Source organism: Mirounga angustirostris, unplaced genomic scaffold (genome assembly GCF_029215605.1).
Source record: "Mirounga angustirostris isolate CCGP_5_RB_7025 unplaced genomic scaffold, mMirAng1.0.hap1 SCAF_1, whole genome shotgun sequence".
In the NCBI taxonomy this organism is placed as follows: domain Eukaryota; kingdom Metazoa; phylum Chordata; class Mammalia; order Carnivora; family Phocidae; genus Mirounga; species Mirounga angustirostris.
In genome coordinates, this window is record NW_026991709.1 from 37987534 (window position 1) to 38003395 (window position 15862).

Here is a 15862-nt window from a genome sequence, read left to right on the forward strand (position 1 = left end):
TCATCATGTAATTATAATAAACCTATATCAAAAATAAGGTGTAAATGAGGTCAAATTCAGAAATAAATAGAATCTTTAATAGACATGTACTTAAAAAGGCATCTGTGTAAAGGACTAAAGAACTGAAGTATCAAATAACAAGTTAAGACTTAAACCTTTAAATGCTCATTTACTAGAATTATTTGTTAAACTTTACAATTATTTCAAATATTAAAAAGGAGAGCATTTGTAGTTCAGCGAAACAATTAAAATTATCCTATTTTAAAAGCTTTTTGCTCTATAATAGTATAATGGCATTACTATTGATATAATTTGTCCTATTAATGCAGGAATTAATAATATGCTGGTACCTGGCTCAGGTCTTACATACATAGTTCAAGGTATTTGCATAGCATTTAGCAGGTTGTGATGACTATGCTGTAGCTATGTAAGCCTGAAAAGTAAAATCCATTCAGAATGCCTTAAGATAATCATTTTCATTCAGAATTGTATAAACTGAGTTTTCTGTTGATGCAGGTTTCTCTTCTTTAGCTCTTAGATATTTTTGATTCTTTCAAATTATACTCTATAAAATAGATTTGATGCTACACTAGGTGCATTTGTGTATTACAAGATTACTAGAGGTTGATCTTCCATTATTTCAGTTACATACAATCTGATACAATAAACTTACTCACTGACATGCAAAACGAATTATGCTCTCACTTAATGAGAAAACCATGCTCCAACACACAGTTGCTATTCAAGTAAATTCATTCATGCCTACATGTTATTAGGTACTAAATTACCTTTAAAATAATTCAGTAATTTAAAAAGTAGAAGGTTTGTATTAGAGGATTTTTAGAGCAAAAGAAAAAATGTAATTCTAGCACAGACAACCATTTCTAGCATGAATTCGCTGATCTAGAAAATTACTTTAATGCACATATCAATATACAAGCCAGTTGCTTATATTTCAGCAATTTAAAAAAATCTATGAATACATTTTCTGTGTGTAATGAAAACATACAAGCAATTTTCATAATAAAATCATAAATTTGCCTTTATTACTGTTATTCCAGGAAAATGAAGTTTTAATTGGTAAGTTTTTATTTAATTAGTTAAAATTAATAACAAGTATAAAATGGGACAGCATCATTCATTCTAGGTTTAGTGTAGTCTTTCTGTATTGAGAAAATTAAATGTATCAATAGAAAAATGCATCTTTAGCTTGTTTATGATAAAAGAGACCTGATAGCACTTAAGATTTGAGAAAAAGGACATTCGTCTTGAAAAATATGAAAGAGAGAGATTATTATTTTATTAAATACCACTACTTGGATGTCTCAAATTCATGTACATTACTGAATTTAAATCATCATTTTCATTTTTAATATCATTTTAAAACTCCATGCCTGTTATAATGTTTGGTATACAGTGGACACTGGTTAAATTGTTTTTGGATGGATAGTTGAATAGAAAATCATTTAATATGAGATCTAGTTTGAAATTCCCATCTTACCATTCCCTAGCTATTTACTTTAAAACTTACAACTTACTGTTATTTATGCTGTTGATGACAATAATATACATCCTGAAGTTATTTCTGCTCTTTACTTAGAAGGGACTGTATTTTTGTGCATGGGGGAAGTGTAATATTTCAACATAAGTTGTAAAGCATTTTTAACAAAATTTTTTTATTTCTAATATCTTACATAAGTAAATGCACAAGAATAATTGTTTTTACTTCCCAATTATGTTGATTATATCTATTTACTCGAAGATTCCCATGTTGAAAGGAAAATATGAACCCTGTATAACCTTTGTTATTTGCTAAGTATTTGAAAAATGGGATATATCTTTTGTATGCCAGAAAGTTCTGCTAAATAATATGACTTGATTTGATATGGTCTTTGAATCACAATTTAATTCATTCCTGTTTATTTGTTCCTCTAGTATAAATCAGATTATACATTATTTATTCATGTTTCCTTTTAAACCATCTCAAATTCATTGCTTATTATATTTCCAAAGTGTACATAAATATGCATATATTTCTTTCGCTAACTTTCATCTGCTTATGCAAATTTTTCATTTTGTATTTCAGCATTATCATTTTCATAAATAAATTCCTTATGACATTCTTCTCATGACATTCTAATGTATCTAGTTCCATGGAGATTATTTGCTGTATTTTAAACTCATGTTTTCAAGGTTGGTTCTTCTCCTCTCACCTTTTCCCATATTTCTTTGCTGTTCTTTTTATTGTCTTACCTTTTATTCCAATATTCCTGATTTAAAATAAAATTTCATTTATAGAGTTTTCCCACAATTTACGTCATTCAGTACAAATGTATAAAATGAGTGCTCAGTAAGAACCTTACCTTAAATTGGCAAACTTACAGCCAAACCAATTTATAGAATACCTTTTCAAGTGTCTCAATTTAGAGCAGCAGTAGAAGCTAGTCAGGACCACACAGAAATGATGAACAATCTTCAGGAAGCAAACTTTAAAATCAAAGTAGATGAACTCACTATTGTTACATCCCATCTCATATGCATTTGGCAAGGTATACATAGGTACAGATTCTATCCTCTTCAACACCTCAGCCAGCAAACAGTAGGAAAATCCTTATTGATTTCTGTATGAAGGTCAAGGGGAGGTGATCTAGGATATCCATTTGGACAGGACCTAATTTGGCTAGCCTAACACTAGCAAGAGAAAAACTTTTGGAATGTTTAGGAGAAAGAAGAAGATTAAAATGGGATTGTTAGTGTGTTTTTATTATTTGGTGGTTTAAAATGCACTTATTGAAAAGCAGTATTTAGAAAGGGTGTCATTTCTATTTCCTGTTGAAGGAATATTTCAGCATCAATATTGTATGTATGCACTGTTCTAAATAAAAAATAATTGTTTTATTATTACTATAACTCATATGTTTTTTATATATATGATGTCACTCACATCCTATTGTTTTTCTAACTTGTCACTCTACTCTCTTAGCCTCAGGTTCCTTTTCTCCTAAAGTTGTTTTGGTTCACTTTTACTTGTCCATTTAACTATATCTCCCCATCTGAACAGAAACCTTTGCATGCCATTCTAATGACACTCTTTTCATACACTTTATTTGCATTGTGTAACACACAAATAAATCCCTCTTGCCAAATGCACATGAGAGTTCATGATTTCCTTCAGCACAAGAGGACTTATGACTTGATTAGGTTTAATCACTGTTAAATCTAAGATGGAATTTTGCTCTAAGCCATTGTCCACTTATAAGATTATGAGTAGAATACTTAGGGAAATTCTAGGTATTTCATGACCACAGGTCTGTATGGGTCATATTTTTGGTCAAAGGAGAATGTGCGTTCTTTTGTATAACTTGATGGTTTTTTGTTTTGTTTTGTTTTGTTTTGTTTTTGCAGTCAATGTTTCCTTTTAAACATAAAATTTATTTTTGGATGACTTAATATTTGTAAAGCAACTCTGAGAAACAATCATACCATGCCTAAATTCTCCCATGTTCAACCTGGACATCTTTTTATTATTTTCTATATGCTACACATCTGTAGATAGTGTGTTCTTACCATAAGAGTAAAGAAAATTGGACAGATGTACATTTGTGAGGATTATTAGTCAATGATTAGTCAATTCCTTATGTTTTCTATTAGATTTCCTTAATTATTTATTTTAAGAACAGAAGTAAATAGTACAACAGGTAGGTTAAAAATGATTATTCTGGTGAAAGTGTGAGAGACTAAGAAATACCTAGTGGGCCGGTAGCATTTTTACCAGCATACCACAAAGAAAAAAAGAAGTATTTCTTGGGCTTCCACAGCACTTAAAAATGAATAACATTTAAAAGAAAGATCAAGACTATTTAAGAGAAATCTGCAATGTGAGGTGAGGTGTACTCTTATTTACCTTTATAATATATTTTATTTTCATTTAAGTTTTGTTAATATTGCCAAAAAAAAAAGAGTGGACATCAGGCCAATTATTCAAAAAAGACTGTGCTGATTCACACATAATAATAACTACTGACTAAAAATAAGCACCTGTTTTGAAGTACCTTTCCTGAAGTGGGAAAAAAACTGGTACTGGTTAGTCTTACTCTTCTCAGTCTGTCTGGTGGATCAAAGTGAACATACGTGAAATACTTTTCCATGGAACAGACAGAAGTCGTCTGAGTCAGAATGAAGATTATACAGCATAATTGCTACTAAGTTGTATAAAGAAGTAAACAGCAAAACATCAACATCTCCCTCAAATTCTGTATTCTCTCTTCAATCTCTTTTGTTTAATCTCATTGTCAAGTTTCTTCAAAAGTGTTCATTACACTTAATATCTTCATTTGATCACCTCTCATTTTCTAAACATTGTGTTCTGCTTTCTCCTTTCATTTTTTCAATTAATCTTTTCATGGCAAAGCCCCTAAGGCTTATTGGTGGTCACTCCCCATGGACATGACTCTGATCTTTTATAAACGTGGTTTTCCCTCAATATTTGAAGTATGAAAATCTTTCATTCTTAATTTTTTCCCTGCCTTTAGATGTACCACTCTCTCTTCAATAATCAACTACTTTAGTCTCCTCATCCAATAGCTGCTGTTTTGTTCATGTTATCCTACTTCTGTTCGCTTGGGTAGTCACTTTCTACATTGACTCTGGGCTTGACCCTGTGACTAGTTTTGGCCAATGGAACAATAACAAACTTGAAAGAAGAGACTTAGAAAATGCTTGCTCATTGGGCTGTACTCTTGGGAGCTAGGAGCCATGATATCAAGCCCAGTTACCACCTGTCATCCCAGATGACAGCCAGCCTATCGCCAGAAGCAGAGCCCCCTAAAACAGATGACTGGTAATTGACCATGGATGTATTAGGGAGCCAAGATTATAAGAACTGCCCAATGAAGCCCACTACAAATTGGCATTTCACAGAACTGTGTATTACAAAAATGGTAGTTGATGTATGGCACTGTTTGGGGGTGGTTTGCTAAAATGAAAAAAAAAGTTAACAAATACACTACTTTTCCTTTTGTGCCTAGATCTTAATTAGTGACACTACCATTTATTCTATCATCTATCTGGAAACCCAAAGTCATTCTCAATTGTCTTCTTTCCAACCTGTGTTTCATCAGTTGGTCTTTAATTCTTGCTGTTATTTTTTTTTTATCTTGCTGTTATTTTTAAACCTCAAATTATTTTAATCCTGAAATAATTGAATGTTTTATAAACTTAATATATATTTTTGATAACTTTTGACATATGCTAGAATGATTAAGGCAATAACTAGAAGTGGAATGATTTGTTCATGTTGGAATATGGATTTAAGTGCCTCTTTCCACCCTTAGGTTCTATCCATTATCTCATAACACACAATATTTCGATTATCTTATATGGTGTAGGTATGAGCCTATTGTTGATTCTTTTATGTTATTTCATTAATTCTGAGCCTTTTGAAAGACTTTTAAAGTCCTCCTTCTCAAAAATAATATAGAGAATGAAAAGATAGTCTATTTGGTGAAGCTTTTTTCATTATAAAAACCAAGAATTGTGTCTGTAGTTGTTTCACTAAGATGTAAAATCTCCATCATCTTGATTCTTTGTTTAACCAAAGACTGTTTGCACAGCTTGCAAATCATACATTTGCAGGCAATTAAATCTCTATAGTGCCTCTCTCTCATGGCTATGTTTGCCAGCTTTCTGGACCAGAATTTCTATTCTCATTTACAAAGCTAAGTAATACCCACAAAATCCTTGAAGGAATTTAAAATTACATTTCTGACAATTAGAGTCCAAGGGTGAAAACTATTAAATGTTTGGCACTGGATAGTTATATGAGCAAGTGTCTTTTCTTATTACACCTATCATAAGTGCTCTGCACAGGAAGCATTTAAAAATATTGCCAATATTTCTTAGCTACTTACACCTTGCTACTTCACTTAGAAAGACATGCCCTTTCTAAAGTAATCATGGGGGCGCCTGGGTGGCTCAGTTGTTAAGCGTCTGCCTTCGGCTCAGGTCATGATCCCAGAGTCCTGGGATCGAGCCCCGCATCGGGCTCCCTGCTCCGCGGGAAGCCTGCTTCTCTCTCTCTCCCACTCCCCCTGCTTGTGTTCCCTCTCTCGCTGTGTCTCTCTCTGTCAAATAAATAAATAAAATATTTAAAAAAATAATAAAGTAATCATGGAAACAAATGAAAATAAGTCTTCTATCAAGCACCCACTCAACATGGCTTTGTGAGTGGATTGAGTATATCATGGGACGTTGTCAATGTTGACCTTATTGAAACAACTCCTATCAAGTATTATAGTATGTAGTATGCTTCTACACTTTATTTCTTTTCATTTGCATTTAATGTGCCTTACTCATAGTAGGTGTACAATAAATAATGTTAGAATAAGTAAAAATTAACAAACAGTAAATTATTTCTCCACTCAGATTTCTTTCCTAACTTTTTTTACCCCTGTGTCAGCAAGAAATATATCCTGTTATACTATAATTAATGGGGGAAATACATAGTTTTGGAGTCTAAGAAACATATGCCACCTCTTAAAAACTTCCCCTTTAAATTAATGTTTGGTTAGAGGAGAAAACTTATATGGAGGCGAGAGAGAATTCTAAAATACAGAATTTGAATATAGGTGATAAAAAACTAAATCTTACAAGACTGATGGACACTTCACTGGGTCAGTGTGAGTGAAGGTGGGCAGATGCAGAGACAGATAAGGGACAGCTACATGAATTTAATCAGACTGCGTTCTTGAGAGTATATATTTAAAATTCAGCTAAATAAGAATGTGATACAATAAAGAATGCTGAGATTAATCCTTTAATTGTTTTTGTCTTGGAAATTTTTATCAAAACTGAGCCTGCTTTTGCACTTTTTTAACATGACGTCAACAAAATGTAAATTAAGTTTAGTAATCTACAAGTTGACACTTAGGTAGTTTTCCCATTCATATAAGAAGAATATTATTAGAAATAAACAACTGTCCTACTTTTTATATTCAGATTATTTTTTTTTCTGGTTTATATCTTAAAACAACTAGCATATTCAAAGTTAGATCTATGTGTTTGGATAAATGCTGTTATGTTATAAACAGAAGTATTTATAGGGATTTGGTTAAATGAAGTAGCAAATGCACAAAAATAAGCCATTAAAAATGGCTTAATACTCAATTCAAACCACTGATGACCACTATTTATGGATATTTTCTCACCAACACTTCTGCTTTCTATTTGGCATTTATCCAAATTTCTGCTGTGTTAACATTTGCTCCTGGGAGGAGATGAAGGAAAAAAGGTCCATAAGGTTTCCATTGGCCCAGATAGTAGAAACATCTGCTGGATTCATGGGCAGCTTGCTGGCCCAAGTCATCAGGGAGAGTTGATGCTTATCAACCCTGCCATATGAATCGTTATTTCCTGTGCCCTGGGGCTACACAAGCTTAATCAAGAAAAAATAAGGAAGCACATTACATGTCAAAATTCCCTCATTAAATAAGCATTATATATTTTTAAAGTAACTATCATGGCATTATAAATTATGAGTTTAGTAGTAATGAAATTCAAATTGTAACAAATAGCAGATTTTATTGAATTTTATCATACATTAGACAATTTTGAGTAATGATGGATTCCATGCATTTAGAACTTTGCTTACAGAGATTTGACCCTTAAATGTGAAGAGCCAGTTATTGTTCTTGGAGAGAAAAAGTTTGTCAAAAAATTATGTACCACATTTTTTTTATAGTCATCTTTGTAGGTACCTTTAAATTAGCTGGTCAGTTATTTAAATGGTGAGATTTGGGAGTATAGTCATGAACATACATTTAATGAATTATTACTAAATATAATTATTGATTTTTAACACACACACATTTGCTATTTCAAAAATAGTTGTATTCAGGAGTGTATACCTATTGCCATCTTGCTGTCAATACCTCAAACACTTGCAATTTTTGTTTTGTTTTGTTTTATTTTTACAATTATTCTCTGTGTCTGTGGCTTATCATATTCAGTGCCCTAAATTTGAAAAATCTGTACCTTCCAAGGATTTATTAAAATTTTTGCAAAACACAGCATTCAATGGATATCTAAATTTAAGCAATGAGATGTATCAGCTGTTACTAATAATATGCATCATGTAATATACATCTTATTTATATATTATATAGAGAGAAAAATACATATCTTATATTTATCTTTCTATCTATATTTATCTATCTATCTATCTAACACAGCATACATCTTTGGTTTCAGATCTGTCAAAGCATATAAGAGTAGGAATTTGAAATTAAAATCCATTATTGCACAAATTATATGTAGAATTCATGAAATATGGCAGTCTGTTTAGTTTCAATCTGATCTGGAAAGGAAACAGGACAAACAGGAACAGTTTTGAGCATGGATAATGCAACTACTCTATTTTTATTGGAAGAACATTTACTTCAGCAGACAGACTATGCCGAAATGATACTTTTTATTAATCTGACATTCTGGTTGCAGGGCCCACTTTACTAGAACAGCCGCACAATTCTTGGTTTCATGTATATAATAATACCCATGACACAACAGGCTTTATCCAACATCAAGTGTATCCAAAGGTCACAAGACAAGTGATACAACAAGGATATCAAGAACTAGCAGAAGCTTTGTGACTCCCTGAAATGCTTCTGAGTGTGCACAGTTACTCCTTATCCAAGACTAGACTGAGTCGATTTAGGTACTATACCTCAGAGAAGCCTCCAGCTCTGGAGTCTATTCAGCTTTCTTTTCCTTTTCTTTTCTTTCTTTTTTTTTTTTTTTAAGATTTTATTTATCTATTTATTTGAGAGAGAGTGAGAGAGAGCACAAGCAGGAGGAGCCGCAGAGGGAGAGGGAGAAGCAGGCTCCCTGCTGAGCCGGGAGCCCAACTCTGGGCTACATCCCAGGACCCCACCAGGATCATGATCTGAACAGAAGCCCTACGCTTAACCCACTAAGCCACTCAGGCACCCCTGGAGTCTATTCAGTTTTGATGCCTTAGTAGTCACGCAGCCTTCACAAGATTATGTCACCAGTTCCCATTCTCTGGTACAACGTCATTTAGTCAGTCCTCATTTATTATTCAGTAAATACTCCCAACAGTGAAATGTAGGTGCTTAGTCTAGTACACAACCACCTCCCCAGTTCTCATTTATTTTGGATCCAGTATACACCCATGAACTCCTTGAATTGCAAAGATGATTCAACCAAGAGTCAACTTTTTAGGATTTCCCGAAACTGAAGGAAAGCCCAAGAACCAGCTGTTAACCCTTTATTTCCAGTATTGTAGTGAAGGGATCACTGGTGTTGCTATCGATAATTTTTTTTTTCAGTTATCATTTTGCAACCATCTCTCCAGAACATGCATTCTTAAAATTTAAGGAATCAGTTGAGATATTTTCAATTCCAACTCACTTTATTTTATTGAAGTTTGATTTTAATAATTTCCATTTGAAACATTCCAATTCATTATAATTTTCTATTAACAGATAAAAAAATATAGTAACCCCAAAAAGGGATATGAAAAGATGGCATTAATTCTTTTTCTGCCTCATCAGAAGTAGAATTCTTTGAGCTGACTTATCTGCACAAATCTATACAAAGTATTAAGTTTCATTTTAATATTCTCCCACAGCAGTTTCCACTTACTCTCATAGGGCAGTGTCCCCCTAGATCTAATGTGGCACTACAAAGGACTTGAACATCAAAGCACGTAAACAAGGACAAGATGGGTGAAATCAACATTAATGAAATCTTTGTGCATTCAGAAATGATCAAACAGTGAAAAACACATGCTATTAACCACTGTGTTATTACATTTTTTTTTCAAAAGAGAGCTTGTTCCTTAGAGAATAGTCCAAGTTGATTTATGTTACCACATATTGATCAACACTTACATAATTCAGGTGGTATCATTGTGAACGCGTTTCATGTGTTCAAAAATATGTGCCCACTATGTCCACGGCAATATCATGTGCCTGTTAGAGAATGAAAAGTAACATGTGTTTCTGCCTCTGCTATCAAGAATTTTCCACATGTCTCAGGTTCACATACTAATAGTTTCCTGGGGCATAAAAATACTGTTATTAGAACAGCACAGAACAGAACAGCAAATACTCATTTCTATTATATTAATCAAAGGAAGAATTGTTTTATAAAGTTTATAAAAGACACTCTTATACAGGAGAAAAATTCAAGTATTTTATTACCTCACTTTGCAGTTCTTTGGGAACTCATTATTTATTTTAAAGCATGGTGTTGTTATCCATTCAGGGAAATACATCTTTGAAAAAGAACACTGTTTTAAAAATAGTGTGTACATCCATAGATAGTTTACCAGCAGTACTTTCCTTTCTCCCAGATAACCACTGCAGCTTTTAAAACAAGCAATAAAACAGAAATTCTCCATTATTAATAACAAGGCACTTCCCAAAGCAATGACATTTCAGAGTGGAAGTGAGGAATAAATTGTCTCTCAAAGAGTTGGGGGGAGATATGGAAATATAGGTAACGATTCTGTTTTGGTACAAAGTCAAGTCAGTGAAACATGGGTCTCCATTTACTAGATTATTTACAGTATAAAATAAAAAAAAATACCAAGATTAGTTACCTTTACAAATTATCCCATGATTTAATGAATTCTTTGATATTTTCTCAATAAGTTTCTTGATTATAAACACTATTTTTATGGTGATTCATTTCAAAGACTAAAAATCCTTGATTCAGGAATAATGATTAATCACCAGAAAAACTGTCTTCCCTGAATGTATATTCAGTCACTCCCCTCAATGGCTTACCATTGCATGTTAGAATAAATGTGAGCTCCTTATGAAGACATAAAAAGCCCTGCATGACCTGGCCTTGACGTTTTTTCCTACCTTGTATTGGGCCATTAGTCTGTTGTTTTTCAGGCACCAGACTCAGTAGTTTTTGTTTTTTGTTTTGTTTTGTTTTGTTTTTAGTTCCTTCAATATTCAACCTCTTTCCTGCCTCTGGCTTAGGATCTTTTACATCGGGTAACTTACTTTTCGAATACTGGCCACCCCTCTCCAACATTTTGTCCTCTGGCAATTTTTAAATGGCTGGGTCTTTCTCCCCATTTAGGTTTCAGCTGAAATTTCACCACCTTCTTAGCCAGGCTTTCCTGTATAAATTTCTGTTTTCTTGTTTTACTGCTTATCTCTAGGCTGTAAGTTCTAAAGATAAAACTGTACATCATTTCTAGCCTGTTCATAGTTTTATCTCTAGCACCTACCATTTTATGCACATTCTTGGCACAAAGAATATATTTGTTGAATAAATTAATGTCATGAAGTATATCTTATAGGCAAAATCCACTACAAAGGTGAAGATAATTTTCAGAGCGCCTGAACATTGTATACATTCATGTGTATAGTTCATACGCCTAATATGAACTGATTGCACATTATTGGACAACATGTTTGATATCATATTTTTCTTAGATATATCTTAAGTGTATCTATGACATCTCAAAATTTCTTATTGCATCCTTTAATCCAAAGAGTTATAATTCAAATAGACATCTCTGTTGCTTTTTTACATGAATATATCTATTCAATGTTCTAATGCAATTATTTAAATTTTCTGCAGAGAATAAAATATGAAAAGAACATTAATCTATAGGCAACTTGGCTAATAGTCAATACAATTTTATGCTTGCTGAGTATGCAAATATGTGGCACAATCCAAAAGAAAGATGTTATCAAAATATGTCTCCTACAACTAAGTGAAATCACTAATTAGCAACAATATATTAGGCAACAATTAATTTGATTTGGTATATATATATTTTTTCATCTGGAATGAGGGAATACCAGCATAAAAACCAGACTGAAGTCCTAATTGTCTTCTCAATATATTCCTTTCCTTACTATGTTTACCTTATTTTGCTAGCTGTATTTTGTATTTTTTAAGCAATTGTGTATTTGAAGTTGGGATTTAATAATGCTTGCTTTATTTTCTTGCATTATTTTCATTTAATTTGCTCCTAGAAATGTTATTAGGAATTTTAATTTTCCTTGAGGTTATTAAATATTCTAAAATGTATTATAATTCAACTTTATTTTTTCCTTTCTTTAAGTATCTGGACATCCTAAGACCTACAGGGTGACATGGAAAATATGAGTTATCATTTTCCCCCTTCTTATGTGTCATCCTGTGCAGGGGCCATGCTAATCTTCTCTGTATCTTTCCAGTTTTAGTATATGCACTGCTGAAGTGAGCACTTTTCCCCCTTTTTAGTCTCAGGTTGAAGTTTTCCCCAGGAACTTCAATTTTAAACAGTTATGTCCCACCCAGTGCATTTTTTTGTTTGTTTGTTTCCAGAAGATTGATTATTGTACATTCAGCACTATATTCCTCACCCTGTCTTCAGAAGAGTCCTACCATCTGTGTGTTCCTTTCCAGAATATTTCCTCCAGGTTGACATCTCAATTTAGAATTTAGTTACGTGATTGAGCTTCACTGTGAACTAGACTGTGATTGTGGTCATAAATTTCTTTTCTCTGGAAGGCTGCCTCTCAAATGTTCATCAGTTAGCAAGTAAAGCTAGTCAGTTCTATCTAAGTCTTGCTCATTCACCCTGAAAGCAATATTCTAGAAAGATAAAATGAATTTATACACACATGATAATTACATGTTAGCCTCTTTTGAACTTATAAAAATAATTTAAAAACTCTCTTATTCTTTTATAATGCTTTGTGAGACATGTAGTTTCCTTTTCATTTTAAAATTATTTCCTTTGCTTTTTATTTTTCCACATTACAATACTTGAAGATCTATATGAATAGGAAGAGAAACAGCTTTATGAATGTGAATGTGAACAATTCATCAAGTTCATTTTTTCTTGAAAAACTATACATGTTCATTCAATAAATTATTTTTGAATTTTTGAGAAGATTCAAAACATTTTAGGGAATAAATTAAATATAGATAAATTAATGAAAACAAATATATTTTAATGTTTTTATTTCAAAAATCTATTTCAGTTACAAAGCTAGATATATTTATATTTAATCTAATCTGAGTCTATGATATTTTAATAACTTTTTGTTTATCATGCATTTTGACAGAATAATAGGCAAAAAAACAAGCAAAGAATGAAAACAACTGGTTTTGTACAAATATATGTTTTTAAAATTGGGCATTCTTCTAAAAATTGGATAATGTTTTAAAACATACTGGAGCAATACAAGGCAAGAACACTAGGCAAAAACATAAAACAGCATTTCCTAGGATTTTATATTCTCTGAAACTCAGAATTTTATAAATTAAGGAAAATATAAACTTTGTGATATGGCTGAGTAATATAAAATTAATGGATGAAATTGGAGAAATCTACTTTGGGTAGGAAGATAAACTGCTGAGATATCTATAATAAAGAAGGCTGAGGTATACAATCTCACAAAAACATGTTTGAAATGTAGGGGATGGGGCACCTGGGTGGCTCAGATGGTTAAGCGTTGCCTTTGGCTTGGGTCATGATCCCGTGGTCCTGGGATCGAGCCCCGCATCGGGCTCCCTGCTCTGCGGGAAGCCTGCTTCTCCCTCTCCCACTCCCCCTGCTTGTGTTCTCTCTCTGGCTGTCTCTCTCTGTGTCAAATAAATAAAATCTTAAAAAAAAAAAAAAAAAGAAAGAAATGTAGAGGAAGGCGCTGATGTTATATTTCACCTACATTACAAATTTCTTCAGGGCCAGCCCTGATCCTGATAATCAAGAATTGACTCTAATTATAAATTCTATCATAGACACAGCAAATGGTAACTAGTTTTGATATGATGTTGTGCAGTTAACTGGGTCACCTACTCGCAGTCACTGTGCAGGTTAATTGGAAACAAACCAATGGTAATCCCATTGGTTTCCTGGTCTGCTATGAGTGTCCAGAAAAAACTATTATCACATTCTGGAAAAGGGGAAGAGAGGTGAAATTTCTACAGGAGAATTATGATTCTCTGGGTCAGGAGCTGTGGGAGCCACTGTAAATCTGAAAGAGCCTTTTGTCATGGATCAGAAGCCAACAAAGGCCCTGGGCCAAGCTTTGAGTACACAGAGATTCTGCTCCAGGAGTCAGGAGCAGGATGGGTCGCTCACAGTGGCCACAGTGAACACCAGGATCTGGTCTCCGGGATTGTAACTGCTGAAGCTGCCAGTTTGGCATTGTCATGCTCTGATATCAGGAGGAGAAAGCCCTTCCAACCTTCCTGGCCTTGCAAGACCCACTGCCCGCCAGCTTTGTTTCTTCCCTTCCTTGGTCTGGCAGTTGCAATGGAACACAGGTCTCCAAAGTGCTTCCTGTCTCTATGGAAACTGGCAAGCAGCACCAGACTGATGGCCATGCTCCACAGTGGCTGGGCAGAGGGGTGGCACAGAAGGTGGAGACCAGGTGTTCTACGCTATAAGACAAGCTGAATCCGGAAGGGATAGAGTCAAAGGAAAATAAATTATATGCGGTCACCTAGGAAAACAGAGTACTGAAAGTTGTTCAGACAAACCTAAAAGCTAGAATGAAATCAAGGGAAAATTGCTAGAGAATTCTAAATATTTGAAAGAACAGAGGGACATTTCAAAAGTGGAAACGTTTTGCACTTAGTTATCAGTCTTAATTTTTCCTCCAGTTCCTTTTCTCACATGATAGAGCATTTATTGTACTTCTCTCGAGAATTTTAAGCTTGCATTAATAGCATTTGTGCTTTTCAATCCACTAGGCTTTAGGATGCAATACGTGTTTCAGTACACACAACTACTGAGCCACAACTTTCGCATTAGAAGGTTATTTGTTTAGAACGCCTTCAGTAATTTAGTGGAAGTAATAGCATGCTGTGTGTGCATTTAGGTATATTTTTAGACTCTAAGCAACAAGAATGATCTTGAACTTTCTAAGATTCAGGTTCTTTGTATAAATCCCAAACCTGTTGAACAGATGGGAGCGGGGAGGGAAACACAAAGCTAAGAAGAGTTGGAAGGGGGGAGACCTAAAGAATAGTAAGCTACCTTTGTATTTCATTTAGAAATGAATTGCCTATTTCTTTTTTTTAAAGATTTTATTTATTCATTCAACAGAGAGACACAGAAAGAGGGGGAACACAAGCGGGGAAGTGGGAGAGGGAAAAGCAGGCTTCCCACAGAGCAGGGAGCCCGATGCAGGGCTTGATCCCAGGACCCTGGGATCACGTCCTGAGCCGAAGGCAGACGCCTAACCGACTGAGCCACTCAGGCACCCCATGAATTGCCTATTTCTGTCCATTTCTTCTATTTAAGAACCTGTAACAATACTGTGTATCTACTGATACATTTGGCACCTGTGCTTTTCATAACCAAAATATGAGAACCTTAATGAGACCAGTATTTTGCATTTAAGGTGGGGTTCTTGAGAGGCCACAAAAATATTTAAAAACAAGTCAAAGCATTATATATGCCACTTGCTTCAGATGCCAGCGACTCTGTCGAATTAAACAATTTTGTAGACTTAGTTGACAGTTTTCACAAAGTATAAATATATTCCCAAAGGAAGAACCAAAATATGGGGCATGTTTATCTCATGAGAAATTTATGATTTCTTATTGAAAAGCGAGATCTTAAATTCTCTTCACATCTTGTTTTTATTTGTTCCCCCTCACTGTTGTTAAGTCCAGTTCGTCCCCTGAGAAAGTTGTGCTCATTTTCAGAAAGAAAAATAATGAGGGTCCTTGGTTCCTGTTAAACAGCCCACAAAAGTTGATCATGTACCCTGACCAACCACTGACTGTAACTCAGTCCCTCTCAGATGTGCAAAGACTCAGCCTCCGCCTGTCTGTCTAGATATATCTCAGGTGATTATTGCCCTGAGTAAGT

At 33.9% G+C, this 15862-nt stretch overlaps 1 protein-coding gene and 1 non-coding gene across 4 annotated transcripts in view; one reads left to right on the forward strand and one right to left on the reverse strand.

Annotated features, from left to right (window-relative positions):
- Nucleotides 1–15862, forward strand: part of CADM2 (cell adhesion molecule 2) — a 1086372-nt gene that overhangs the window by 805709 nt on the left and 264801 nt on the right. The window lies entirely within an intron of this gene.
- Nucleotides 12149–12257, reverse strand: LOC123834976 (U6 spliceosomal RNA). The gene has a single exon (XR_006788550.1). It is a non-coding gene; the product is annotated as a U6 spliceosomal RNA (small nuclear RNA).